The sequence below is a fragment of the Acipenser ruthenus genome, chromosome 10 (assembly GCF_902713425.1).
Source record: "Acipenser ruthenus chromosome 10, fAciRut3.2 maternal haplotype, whole genome shotgun sequence".
Classification (NCBI taxonomy): domain Eukaryota; kingdom Metazoa; phylum Chordata; class Actinopteri; order Acipenseriformes; family Acipenseridae; genus Acipenser; species Acipenser ruthenus.
In genome coordinates this window covers 4067022-4080959 of record NC_081198.1, presented here as the reverse complement: position 1 = coordinate 4080959, position 13938 = coordinate 4067022, and the positions used below count along the sequence as shown (strand labels likewise).

The 13938-nt window shown below is 38.8% G+C and overlaps 1 protein-coding gene across 2 annotated transcripts in view; it reads right to left on the bottom strand.

The window, feature by feature from the left end:
- The window catches only part of LOC117404311 (cytosolic carboxypeptidase 6-like), a 184071-nt gene that overhangs the window by 25978 nt on the left and 144155 nt on the right, over positions 1 to 13938 (bottom strand). The gene's annotated exons all lie outside the window — the stretch shown is intronic.

Sequence of the window (13938 nt, the reverse complement as noted above, 5' to 3'; positions counted from 1 at the left end):
AGTAAAAGTAGTAATATATTTTCCTTTTGCTAGTCCACTGTGGTGCATAAGTCAGACAGCGAAATAAATAGGGAACACTGTATAGTATTTTAGAAATACTGGGACAGTCCAGATTGCTGGAAATGTATTCGTAATGATGCAATGATTATATTTAATAATTGTTCATATTTGTTTGTATGTTATTATTTATAAATGAGGGTACCGCAGGGTTTTGTGGAAAAAAAAACAAATGCATAAAGGATGCTTGAAATATATAACACACAATCTATTGTATTGAATAGCCAGGTTTATTTTACTACCACTAAGTGAAATAAGCACAGCACTCTATTTACCTTTATGGAGTATTTCTTTCATTTTTTAATATCTGGGGAAAAAAACACACAATATAATAGTGCACTTTATTATAGTCAACAAATCTATAAGGACTAAAGCTTCTCTTTAAAATGAATGTCACTAATAAAAATACTTTCATAAATCTTACCTGTCATGCAATTCCATTGACTATGTAGGTCAGATTCAAAAGAAACGTGATTATAGAAAACAATACATTTTAAAACATGATATCAAACTACAGATTTCTTTCAAAATATTTGAGATCTATATAGTGAATGGTTGTGTATGATATGGGAAAAGTATGGGATTATTTTGTGAGCTACAATCATTTTAAATTAACCTTTTGCCATGAGCACTAAAGCAAAAAGTCTTTGGATGTTTCAGTACTTTGCAAATAAATAATGCATACCTGTACTCAGCAGTGACCTAACATATGTTAATCTCTGCGTTTCACACCAGGTGAAATGTTTGGAAAATGTTGTCCTTTTCTGAGGGAAAGAAATGCCCCTGAAACTGCTGACGATACAAGATTCAATGATATTTAGTTTTTTTTTTTATTTATTTCCCCCAATCCACCGTTCAACAAGATCATGGAACATTTTTTTATTTTAATTTTAAATTCAACAATGAATGACCTGAAACTCTCACCCAAGTTCCTGCTTCTATATTTAGAAGTAATACATACTTGCCTGTGTCCTGTTACGCAACACTAAACCATCCCAAGGCACTCATAACACTGCACAAATCAGCAAAACGCCAACAGCCAAGCAAGTTTAGATTGGCAAGGGAGAATAATAATAATAATAATAATAATCTGAGCCTGCACCCTTTATGGATTGAAAAGCTTTCTCAGCAGATATTTCACCTGGGAAGTCATATTTGCCACGGAATTAAAGGACGGTACATTACGATCACATCTGATAAATATGCAAATTGCATCAAAGATGGAAAATGTTCTCTGACAAGCAGCCTAAATGTAATGGAATTTGAAGGTTACTTAGATTGTGCAGTTCAGCTTATTCACCCAATTTTTCTTTCCTTTTCCAAATGTCTCGCCACTTCTGATTTAACATGATAAGACATGAAAAGAACATCGACATAATACAATTAACCCCAGTCACTGTTTGATACCCAGACGTGCAGAGGACACCATTTTATAACAAGAATGTCTGTTTGTAGTCAGGCCTACAGTATTTCACCTTGGTTATCTGTGGATGCTCACAAATAGGAAACGTCCTGGATGTATTAAAATGGTTATTTTTTAAGTTAAACAAAGAAAAATGACATAAGGACTTGCGATACGTAGTGCACACTTCTGTGTAATTGGGCTGTCCCTCACATGATTCACGTGTTATGTGAATCTGCGGTAGTGTTACCTGTAATATACAGAAGCTGCATCTCCCTGTTCCAGGTCAGTTTTAGTCAAGGTCGGCAAGACAGCAGATCTGACAGACTGCATAAAACACCTTAACATTTACAGATACATTGTCACTTATTTAAGGTTAAATGTTAAAGAAGAAATGTTTGGTATCAGTAGGAAACATCAGAGTTCTCTTAACTAATTTATCCTTACATTTGTTCATTTTTTGTTTCTGTGTTCAATGTCAAGAATACAAGGATACCACTAGTGTATCACCCAACTGCGCCACCAAGCTCCAGAGTAAAAGCCTTTATTTTAGGTACCGGTACATTTCATTTTATGTTCTAATAAATTAGCTTCATGTTGCCTGAATGAGAGTGTGACATGCTTTTACACTCCAACGTCATCTCCAGACGTGGACTAGCTGTAAATTGTCACTTGCATTAAATTTAAACTGCACTTTGAATAAGGTGAAGACGCTTGCTATGGCTGTTCTGAGCTTAGAAGCCTTAACCAAGGATAACGGAAGAAAACTGCATCGCGTTAGGTGGGGTGGTTTTGACAGATGGGCCAGATAAAAAGATTTAAGCAGCAATATATAATAGGGTGTCCCATAAAGGCTTCTTATAAGTTTACCAAAGTAAACGGTTTGCCATGTTTTTAATATGCTTTACCATACCTCTCTGGACATTACCATGCTTTTACTATCCTTTATGACATGTTGCTTTTACTATGGTAAACTTTCATAAGGGCCCCTTAATTTTTATAGATTTTTTTTTTTTTTACAAAATGTAGACAATTCCATTATTTTAAAACACTCAAACTAAGAAATTCAATTATTTTACATTAGCTAAGTTGATAGTAAATTAGTTCTATTAATTTAACCAAACCTATCAAAAATGTACAAATACAAATGGTTTCAAGTCAACAACCAACAGTACGCGGTTTATTAAAAAGAACAGTTTTCTTTTTGATGGGGTCAGTAGCGGTGTTTGACAAAACACACAACAGCATCAAGCTGCTTTTACATTCAGCCTTCAGTGTAACAGCGTTGTATGTTGCCTTTATTATGTCATTTCTTATAACAATTAGGCTGTTCTCTGTTAAATCGGACGGCCACAATGGCTGAAAGCAAACCGCAAACCGCAAAAAGTTCAAAGATGTCTTTCCATTCAACTAAAGAGCAAGCTCTGTAGTGGAGAGGTGAGTCTGCGTCTTATGTGGGTGTTTTTAACTCCATGTGTACGCATCCCGTTTCCAAGGCTGAGAGACACTAGAGGGCGTTACTCATGATGTGCCTCTGCGTGAGCTGACTCAGGTCAACTGCGTTCACAGTAGAGAATGAAAGACCCTAAAGCGGATCCAAGTCTATTTTCGGGTAGGCTACCTTTAGGGAGGCTCAAACTAGGATGGCTGTGTTTACACTATCAAATAACGCTTTTCTAAGACCGCAGCTGCCTTAGAGCTGTCATAGAAAGTGCCCCACATGTGTAGACGGGGTGCAGTACATGGCTGCCTGTGACAAACCATATTATTATGTGTAAACAGAGGGCTTCAGGCTCAACCATCAATCCATCAATCTGGTACCTCTGTGAGCAAACACTGATTTCATCACAAAACAGCCTCTGCTGTGGGCAGCCTGGAACTGGATAGTTTATACAAAAAAATCATCAGACCACCAATAACGCAGGAGGTTAGCATTTTTTTGTGAGCTGAAATTTACTTTTTTGTAAAAGAATCCATTCCGCTTGTCTCTGGATCCATTTCAAAGCGCACAAAGAGAACCATAAGTTCCACCGTAATTCCAGCAAATCAAAACAGCCCAGGGTGCCACTAAATTGCTTATATCGTCTGACAGATCTAGAATTACAGTCCGGCAATTTTTAAAACAAACAGGGCTGTTAGTATTAAGAACAACTGCAACAAACAACAGCAAAAGGACAAACCTGATAAGAAACAGAAAAAGGTGGTTCAGAAAGTGTGCGTGTCTTGGGACGTGCTGTCACTGGTCACAGTCGCTTCCTTCTCTCTCCACAGTCTGTTAGGTTTAACTGTGCTTTGAAAATGGGAATACACTGCAGTGATAAACCCTGTCATGAACTACAGACTTATAAAAGACCTTGCATGATATGAGATCAGAGGGAAGCAATAATAGCCTTTTTGAAGAAGGTGCTACTGAACTTTAAGGCTGTCTTGCTCCAAGGACATGTTGGGGGGGGGGGGGGGGGTGGGGACGGACAAGAAAGAAATGATTTCCCTCAGTTAGAGTTCTAGCTGAAATGCCCTGTTCCATTGCCAAGGAGGGGAAGGGGGTGTAGGGATGGGGGGGTGTATAAGAAACACAGTGACTATGCAACTCTGGGTCACACTCCAACGCCTTAGTGTTCAAGATAAGTGAACTAAAATGCTTGTGTGGTTTATAACAAAATGTCACATTTTGCAATTTCCAATCATTTTTGTAATTATATTCATGGGTTTTTACATTTTATTTAGATAAAATAAGGGACAACTCTTTTGTATGATGAGTGTTTTATAAACAGCCTCTTTGGTTAAACTGGGCTTTGAAAATAGGAATAAAGTACAGTAATAAACGCTCTCTAAAACATTTGAAAAAGCTTTCATGACCTACAACCCCCCCCCCCCCCCCCTTTTAATTAATAAAAATGGCCTTTAAAAAACATTCCTTCAAACATTCCTTCAAGTTTTGTTAATAAAGGCCAGGGTTTGTAAACATTAAAGTAAAAATTAGAGTTAAATATGGTTTCTTAAATATGAGGAGGTTCAAACAAATTTAGCAAATTAAGTTTCGTTTTTGTTGGATGAGACGATTAATCAAAGACAACTAAGAGAATCATAAAATACAGCCGTGTACCAAATGTGAAGGCACCACTTTCTCAAAGTGTGTGGTTTGCATTATTAATACAGCCAGAGGTTAAAACAATGTGGCAGTGAAGCAGTACATTTTTTATACATACCGGTAATAGATATATACAGTCAACCCCTCAGTGCAAAGGGACATTTTATTTTGATTATAAACAGACTTTATCAGGAGTTCTCCAGCAACCAGCTGAAATAAGACTTAAAACACAGACAGGCTTGTTTTCTGTTTAACTTAAAATTATTGCATTGATTAGTGTTCCTTAACAAAACACATTGTGATTATTAAATAAACACAAGAGAGTTGTAAACATTCACATTGCAGTGTGCTCTGCTATATGGTTCTTTTCATGTCAGAAGATTTCAATACTGTACAACAGCACACCTACATGTAAACCTTCTAATCTTGTGTTTTTATTTCCCAAAGGGATGTGATGTGGAAACTGACTAATACATATTAACCGGAGTGTGGAAATAACCACAGTAATATAGTCAGGAGCTTGACTTACATTATAATCTGCCATTTCAATGCAGTGATAATAAGAATCCCATTAACAGGAGTTTTACAAATTGGGGTTTACTGTATAAATGTGGCGCCCCAAATTACTGCCTTTAGCCTAAGGCCCAGAATGCGAATTGCAAACTGCTCTTTCCAAAGCTTCCTTTTCCCCTCTGAACTGCAAGAGCACATGGCAAGGCAGCGGAGCTGTCAGGTGGATATTGATTAGACATTGAAACAAGCAGCAGCTCTGTGCATTCTCCCGGCAGTAATCATGAACGCAGGGCCGCTTGCAAGGCGTGGGCTGGCACAGCGCTGACATTTCAGAAATAAAAAGAGCCCAGTGCATTGACACTGCTCATAAACAAAGCTGTACAGTTGCCAGCAGCTGAAAGCAATCCAGAAATTGAATAAATAAAATAAATAAAAAAGGCAAATCACATGATTGTATTGTTGCTAGTGTATTCCAATTTTCAATGCAGTGATACACTACAGGTACCACTTCCAACTCAGGCGTATGACAGTATAGAACGGGTTGTCTTAGGAAAACATACACTGCATGCAGTAGGTCAGAGCTATTTTCCCCACTGGGGATGAAATCCCCTACATAAAGATAACTGCTTATATCAAATTGAGATTAAATATTTCATCACCATTTCCTATTATATGCTATTCTGTGCATACTGTTCCCATGTGTTTTGTCAAACTGATAGCTCTAATTCTGAATTTACAGCCATAGCGGGTAATTGTATTTTAAACTAAATACCCATCAGAAAAATGTGTTGTTGTTGTTGTTGTTTTTTTAAATGTCATATGTAATGCACACTTTTGTACAACTTGATACATCCATAATGTTTTTATTTATTCATATTTTAATATTATTATTTTAACTCAATTTGACTTGGCAACACATGTTCCCAAACTACGGAATCCTGGAATATCAGAAGTCCTTTAAACTTGGACACTGAAAATATACCGGACTAATACGTTTCATGTACACAGGCTGGCTCTCGCAATACTACTTAATTAGCAATGCAGATGGAATCCCTGTCATGTATTTGGTTGTAGGCACTGTGTTGTAAAATAGCTCTTGCAGCTTTCCATTTGTGAATTGTCCACCCCCTACTTTGAAAATCTATACGGTTTACTTTCTAAAGTGTGATTATCTTATTTATATTCACCCCACAATAGCATATTGCACTGCAGCAGCAGCACTGCTAGGTTACAAGTGACCTGCTGCTTTTCACCGGATTAGCTGTGTGGACAGAGCACAGCCAGAGCCACAGACTGGCAGAGTAAATAGCGTCAAATGCCTTTTAAATGGATTTCACCTTTCCTTTACCTTTCTGTGATCTTTGCAATGACTCTGCAAAGCTCTGTTGCTTCAGCACTGCGATGCAATCATTTCCCCCCAGTAGTTGTCAAAACAAACTGTTGAGCTAAATCCATTGCTGGACTTTAAAGTGATTTTCAGTCTTTCATTTCCAAATTGTGATTGTGTGACCCAACATACAATTGTACAATTCATGGACCTAATGGCTCATTTACTATGGTAGTCCACAGGCCTTGTATGAGCTGACACTACACTTGGTGGCTGTCTCCTCTTCATAGGAACATTCTCCTCATCCCTCTGCAGCAGACCCTACTGGCCACGGGCCCGGTCAGCTCAAGCAGGCACCTACAGGGCCAGTACAGTAGCTCGCCACCATCCGCTCTGGACCTCCTGTGTATAAACTGTCCTAGAAAACTACTTATAAATACATATTAAAATGTCCTTTTTTGTAGAAAGTGGAACACAGGGATAAAACATGCCTTCGTCATGTAACTAAGTGCCATTTACCAGTCCTGCACACTAAGCCAGCTCATAATGTACCCTGTTCCAGTGCCTCAGTATTTAGCTGTGTTTTTATTACCTTTATGCCTTGAGAAAATTGCTAACATGGTTTCAAAAGAGGGGGGAAAATGAAATGATCAGCAGCAATGTGACACTGCAGTTTAGTAACACCCCATTACCCAGTTAATAACACACTAATGGGCTGCGGCTATTTAAAAGCACTGCCAATTACTGTAATTAACATCTACTTACTGCATTAGGCAATGCAAATTTGGTTTCAACCAGACAAAAGATTCACTTGGCTCGGAAGATCTGAGTACAACAATATGAATATCAGGAGAATAAGACCAAAATACCCTCTTGAATTTCTATTATTGTGTAATTTGTATTATTGTTAATAATATCAACATTAAGGTATAATAATACTAATGAGGTGCTTAATGTCCAATTTTGAACCACATGTTATAGCAAACATGTATTTTTATTTAAAAACATTTGGTAGCACACTTTGATAAAGAAATCTCAGTTTACAAGGCATGCTTTCAGTTAGTTATTATTTGTTTATTTAGCAGACGCCTTTATCCAAGGCAACTTACAGAGACTAGGGTGCGTGAACTATGCATCAGCTGCAGAGGCACTTACAATTACGTCTCACCTGAAAAACAGAGCACAAGGAGGTTAAGTGACTTGCTCAGGGTCACACAGTGAGTCAGTGGCTGAGGTGGGATTTGAACCGAGTACCTCTTGGTTACAAGCCCTTTTCTTTAACCACTGGACCACACAGCCTCCTACTGGTTGGTTAATGGAAGGTTAATGGAAGGAAAGCAGCCAATGAAGGGCAATTTCATCCTAGTGTTGCACATCCTTGGTCATTTTAACCGGAGGATGAAATTGCCCTTCATTGGCTGCTTTCCTTCTATTAACCGACCAGTATTTAAAACATGCTGTCATAACATTTGTTACAAACTTGTTCTGCCTTTTGTCACTCCTAGACACTTTTATAGTAATTAATATTAGAAATATTAAAAGAAACATAAGAAGTCAGGAAATAAAATCAAGAAAATGTCTCAGGAACTTTTATTTGGGAGCACTCACAAGGAGAAAGAGGATTATGAGCATCAAAGAGCATCCACATCACGCTCCCTCCTGCAACAATGCTGGTTTTCTGTTCCCACAATACACCATAATTTCAATCAGAGCACCAGCATTGTTGCAGGAGGGAGCATGATCTGGATACACTATGACTTTCATAGGACCTTCATTAATATATAACAAATATTGTAATATATGAAACCATTTATATTTTCAATATCGCAATATATTTTCTTCTCCACACTGGTTTTTTTTTTTTTTAACCCGGTTTGTCGCAGACAATCTAGGCTGGGAAACAGAGCAAGAAAAGAACTCAAAAACAACAAAAGACAAATGCATTTCGAAGAGTGGAGAGAGGAAAAGTAGAGCAGCTCCTAATAGTGATGAACGAGAGGACTGTAAAATGAAATGCATGAGCTAGGCAGAAAACAGATTAAAATGGATAAAAGGATATAGGATTCTATTTCCCGGAAAAGGGAACACTAATAAAAAGTGAACTATCGTAACAGAATGAAAAGTACCACTGTACAGGCGCTAAGCTTTATCTTGTATCTCTCTCTCTTTTTTTTTTTGGTTTGTTTTACTTACAGTTTTGGATTCGCCTCCATTTCTATAGCACCAAAGATAAATTGTGGAATCTGGACACCCTTATATAAGTTTACCGCGGTATTTCGTCAGCTTTCCCCTGCTTTTCCACAGGATATATGCATGTCCCATAGTTTACCATGGTTTGTCATGTTTTTAAATATGCTTTACCATACCTCTCTGGCTTTACCTATGCTTTTCATTAAGCTTCATTACTATGCCTTTATCATGGGGAACTTTATAAGCCCTTCAGCAAAGAACAACCAAACTAATCTCAGAGCTAAAATGTAGGAAGAAAGGTTGAGGGAATGCATCTGTTTAGCAGAGAACAAGGAAGGGTTTTGGAAGACTTGATTAACACAGTTGGAGTGGCGACAGGCTTCAGTGGGAGGTGAGGGGATGGGATGGGTTCCAAGCCTAACCACTGATCAATCAGCTACTAGAAACAGAACAGTCATTGATTGGCATAATGGCCACCTCTTATTTGTAACTTCTTTTCTTATGTTTTTGCATTCACCCTGTAATTTTGTTTGGTGCTTTACCCAGATTTTCTATCTTACAATCTGTAAAAAGAGAAGGTTTTGCCTCAGGGTGACTTTGCCCAGTTTTGAAGATTTGAACCAGCATATTTTAGACACAAGACATCTAATTATGTCTTGTGACTTGCAGTGAATGTGTAATGTCTACACTCCAGTGTATATACATTTCTAAGCAACATTGACATTGGGCAAGTGCTACAGCAAATCTCCTTTTTTTTCTTTTTTTTTCACCTGGACCAGGCAAAGAAAGTCCAGCACAGTGCTCCCTGTGGATCTCCAGCCATAATTGGCTACTTGGCGCAAGTGGGACTTTGGAGCCCTGCTCGATTTGCTAAGTAGACAGGCCTTATATTACCCAGAACGCAATCAGAAATCAGAGAGAGTTCATTACACATATGACAACATTCAAAGTTAAAGAAATCAAAGAAACATACATTTCAGTGAGCTTTCATGTTCTATTCTACAAAAGCAAGGTTACTCACGATGAGCACCTTAATTAAACCAGAGACAATGATGAAAACGAGAAACCTCCCCACAGTTTTCACATAATGTACAGGGAAACCGGGACAGTAAAGCAAGCTGTTGGATACTCATCTGCTTTTCATATACAGTTCAAACAGGCCCCCAAAATGGTGTTCTGCACCTTTGAAATCAATTCAAAACAAGAGCTAAGAAGGTTGAGATCATTTAAACGATGACACTTTCCCATATCTGTGTTCGGGGGGATTATGATGTTGCCATGGCGATGTATTGGCCAGCAGACACGGCAGATTGGGGGACCATGATTGAAGTGGCAGGGCCTTTCATACGCCTTTGATCAAGGAAGTGTTTGAAGTAAGGGGCAAACCTCAAGTACCAACAGGCCTTCTGAGAGATTCGTTATCTGGGGTATATAGGGTCTTAAAGGCAGCTTTTAAATCTGCGACCAGCAGCACTTCAGTAGATAATCAGTCCCTTTTTAATGTAAATTTAATAGATGCTAGGCAGTAACACTAAAAGCCACTGCCATCCACAACTGTTTAACTAGAAAACAAGAGAAAAAAAAGTCCCCTAGTTGTAAAATGCTTAAACTAAGATTTTAATAGAATGACAGTCAAATCATGTGACAATGTGACTTTTCAACTCCGCGGCTGGCAGAAGTGAAAAGCCACTTTGTCACATGATTTAAATGGAATGAGGAAGGCTGTTCGATTCCGGCACTTATGATTCTCCAGTCACAGCCAGGTAAAGGTAGAAAAAGCAATCTAATGTTATGGGAGCTACACAACCCACACAGAACAATTGCAAATACCATAAAATAGACTAAAACAAATAATTAAAATTACATTTAAAGCTTCCGACTGATAAGATGTTTAAAAAATAAATAAATAAATAACAGCAATTCCAAATTGACTGCCTCTCAAATGCTCTTTGAAATGGATATAGCTAAAACTGACACGTGGAACAAGTTATGCTGAGCAGACTACACCTGGACTGTGGCAGCAGAAAGGTTAAAGGATTGCAATGTGATTTAGCAGTGCAGGCCCCTCCAAAATCAGTGACAATACCGACGTGTCTCAGCGCTCTCATCTCCCATTGCTCAGAAAATGCCGTTGTTACTCATCTTTATCCTCAGCTACCATTTCAATTCTGGCTGGTACAGAAGACATTTATGTAGACAAATGTTCAGTGAACCTCGCTCAGATTCACTTTTTTTCCCCCTCACCTCTCTTCTCCCAGTATGCTTTAGATATTTTCAAACCACAATTAGATTGGATCCTCCAAGGTAAAGGCGAAAAAATAAAATACAAAATGAAAGTCAATATTGTGTGAATCAACCTAAGTCAACATTTGGTGCAAACAAAACCACATTTCTATGTTTAAAGTGACACTAACTCTTAACCAAACCTCTTACAATCTTTTCTTTAATATCAATAAACAAGGGGACTGACAGGTTGGAGGGATGAGGCAGTGCAGGTTGAGACTGAAGCTTACAGTCTTCAGGGAATTGAATACAAGAGCATTAAACTAACACAGGCTACATAGGATCAGCGTTTGAAATCCTACTGCGTCTGTTTAATAAATCAGCCTCCAAAAGCACCGAGTGTAATTGCACGCAGCCTGTGCATTGTGAGCATGATTGGGTAGTTCCATTTAAGCCCCTTTCACACTGGCATGCTCTACCCGGGTCGGAGCCCATCCGGGTCAGGACCCGGTGTCATGCGGGTTGGCTACGTGATTTCACACTGCTTTTGAAAAAGCAGGGTTGACCTGGGTGACAGACGCAAGTACACAATGCACGTATCAATGCCCTGGAAGCAGCTTGTTACCGATGCTTCCATCCAAGCTTCTCTGGATTGAGCCGCCGGCCCAAATGTTGATTAGAGCAAATGTTTCTTCATCCCTGCTGCAATCTGGCTCATGGTGTGTCTCAAGCAACAAAAATATGGCTAAGCAGAATAAACAAAAACATTCCTTGCGGAAATTAAACCTTCACGCAGGCATGGCTGTTTGTTATTTCATCGGCTGTCATGCATTTTGTCTCGCTCAACCCGGGTAAAACCGTGTCAACCCACAACCTGAGGTGGGTCGCTGGGACCTGGGTTAACCAGGGTATGACTCAGGTACGTGGTTTCACACTGTGGGTCATTGTGACTCGGGTAGCCTGAACCTGGGTCCGGTAGGAGTGCCAGTGTGAAAGGGGCTTTAGAGTATTACAGAACACCCTGCAAAGTATATATAACAAGGCATTATGATGCCACTGCTGCGTCCAGCGCTCTCTACATTGCACCATTGTGTTTTAAACATATTGCCGGCTCTTTTGACATTTTTAATCACACAGCATTGGTCAACTGAGCAATACATTTCTCAACATTTACTCTGGAGCGCTTCCCAGGAGAAAAAACAATGTCTTCTATGGATTGTGGTGGATCCTGATCACGCTATTTCCTGCTACAATGCTGGTTTTCTGTTCCCAGAATATGGCACTCATTTCAATCAGAGGGCCAGCATTGCTACAGGAGGGAGTGTGAACTGGATCACTGCTTTATTTAGAAGAAACACCTCTCTTTCTCCTGGTGAACATCCCCAAGTAAAAGTTGATGTGTGAATAAAAATAAATATCAATACTATTGGGAATATGTTGAAAAACAAATGCTGCGATATGGACAACACGGGATACAGCAAAGGTAGAGTCATGGGTTTCTTGTACACAATGCAGGGGGTTCTGGAACTCTGGAACTCTCTTTGTATAACACACACCCCTTAGAAAAAGCAGAGGGGTAAAGCAAAGAATAATACTGAGTAGGATCCATCCTACTTTAAACTGTTTATATACACTATGTTATCAATGTATTGATTAAGCATAAACTGTACACTTGCTATAAAGAGGTTTTTCTCAATCATAAATAAAGGCACGGTTGTAACATCAGCATTTGCTGACAGCTGCAAGAAAAAATACATTTGTATTCATACCAAGGCTATACCCTGGAATATACACACTCGGAGTCTCTATAGCAGTAAGTAAGTCAGTCATTTCCATTTTCATTTTACATGGGATTCGCCAAGAATTTAATCAACCAGTAAATCATGCAGACACAGCATGGGACAAGCAGAAAACAGTTCCTTGTATGAATCTGTTTATTTATTTATTTATTTATTTATTTAGTTGTCACCAATTTTTTACCCCGGTTTTTCTCCCCAATTTTGTATGCCCAATTATTATCTGTATCCTCGGCTCCCCTGCCGACCTAAGCCCTCCCTACCCAGGCAGCGCTCGGCCAATTGTGTGCCGCCCCGTAGGAACCCACAGTCACGGTCGGCTGTGACATAGCTTGGATGTGAACCTGCGATCTCCAGGCTACAGGGCGCATCCTGCACTCCACACGGAGTGCTTTTACTGAATGCGCCACTCAGGAACCCCCAGAATCTGTTTATTTTTAAGAATGTCCGGTTACCATACATAAATATGAAAAATGTTCATTTTGTGTTAATAGTTTATATATACTGTAAAGTAACCAGTTTATAAACTGATAAATAATAATAATATTCTGATGTATAATATTTATTATTATTATTATTATTATTATTACTATGTACTACAGTAACATCTTTAAAAGTGCTTTTAAACAAATGTAACCCTGTTTCAATGATACATAGGGAATTAGACTACATGTTTCATTATGAAACCAAAACCCTTCAATTTATTATGAATTTCTCAATTGACATAATTACATATTTTAATGGAAAAGTAAGGGATTTTGTACTTTAATTTTACCCTTGTTTCTATGTAATTTTCATGCACGTTTTAAGGTGTGTTTAACCCTCAATTCCGCCCCGTTGCTGTGGGTTTATGGGGTGTTTAAGGGGGTTATTACAGGGTTTTAATGCCGTGCTTCCATGCCTTGCCCGTGGTTTATGTGGCTGTGTTGTCAGACCCCTTCCCCTCACAACTCCCAGGCCTTTACATTAATGTTCACCTTTATTTCCAGTGGACACTAAACTGAAATGAAGCGATTTCCAATCTAAAGGCACACATTTGAAAGGGATTGTTGCTCACTGAGCATGCAATACATGAATATCTCCCGAGGATTTTTTAGAGAGAATGTCTATCTGTAGCACCTTGGTATTAAAACCAGAGGCTAAAAATGTCACAGGAGCCCCTGGGTTTGGTTTTGCAGCACACCTGACTCCAGGAATCGGAAAGCCTTCCAGACTTGTGTGACAAAGCGCAGTTTTATGTGGGCGAGGAGAGGCAGACAGTCTAATGCATTATTAAAAGGCTCAAATATCTTTCAGTTTAATACAATCTTTGCAGCCCTCGACACGCTCTGCTGAAAAT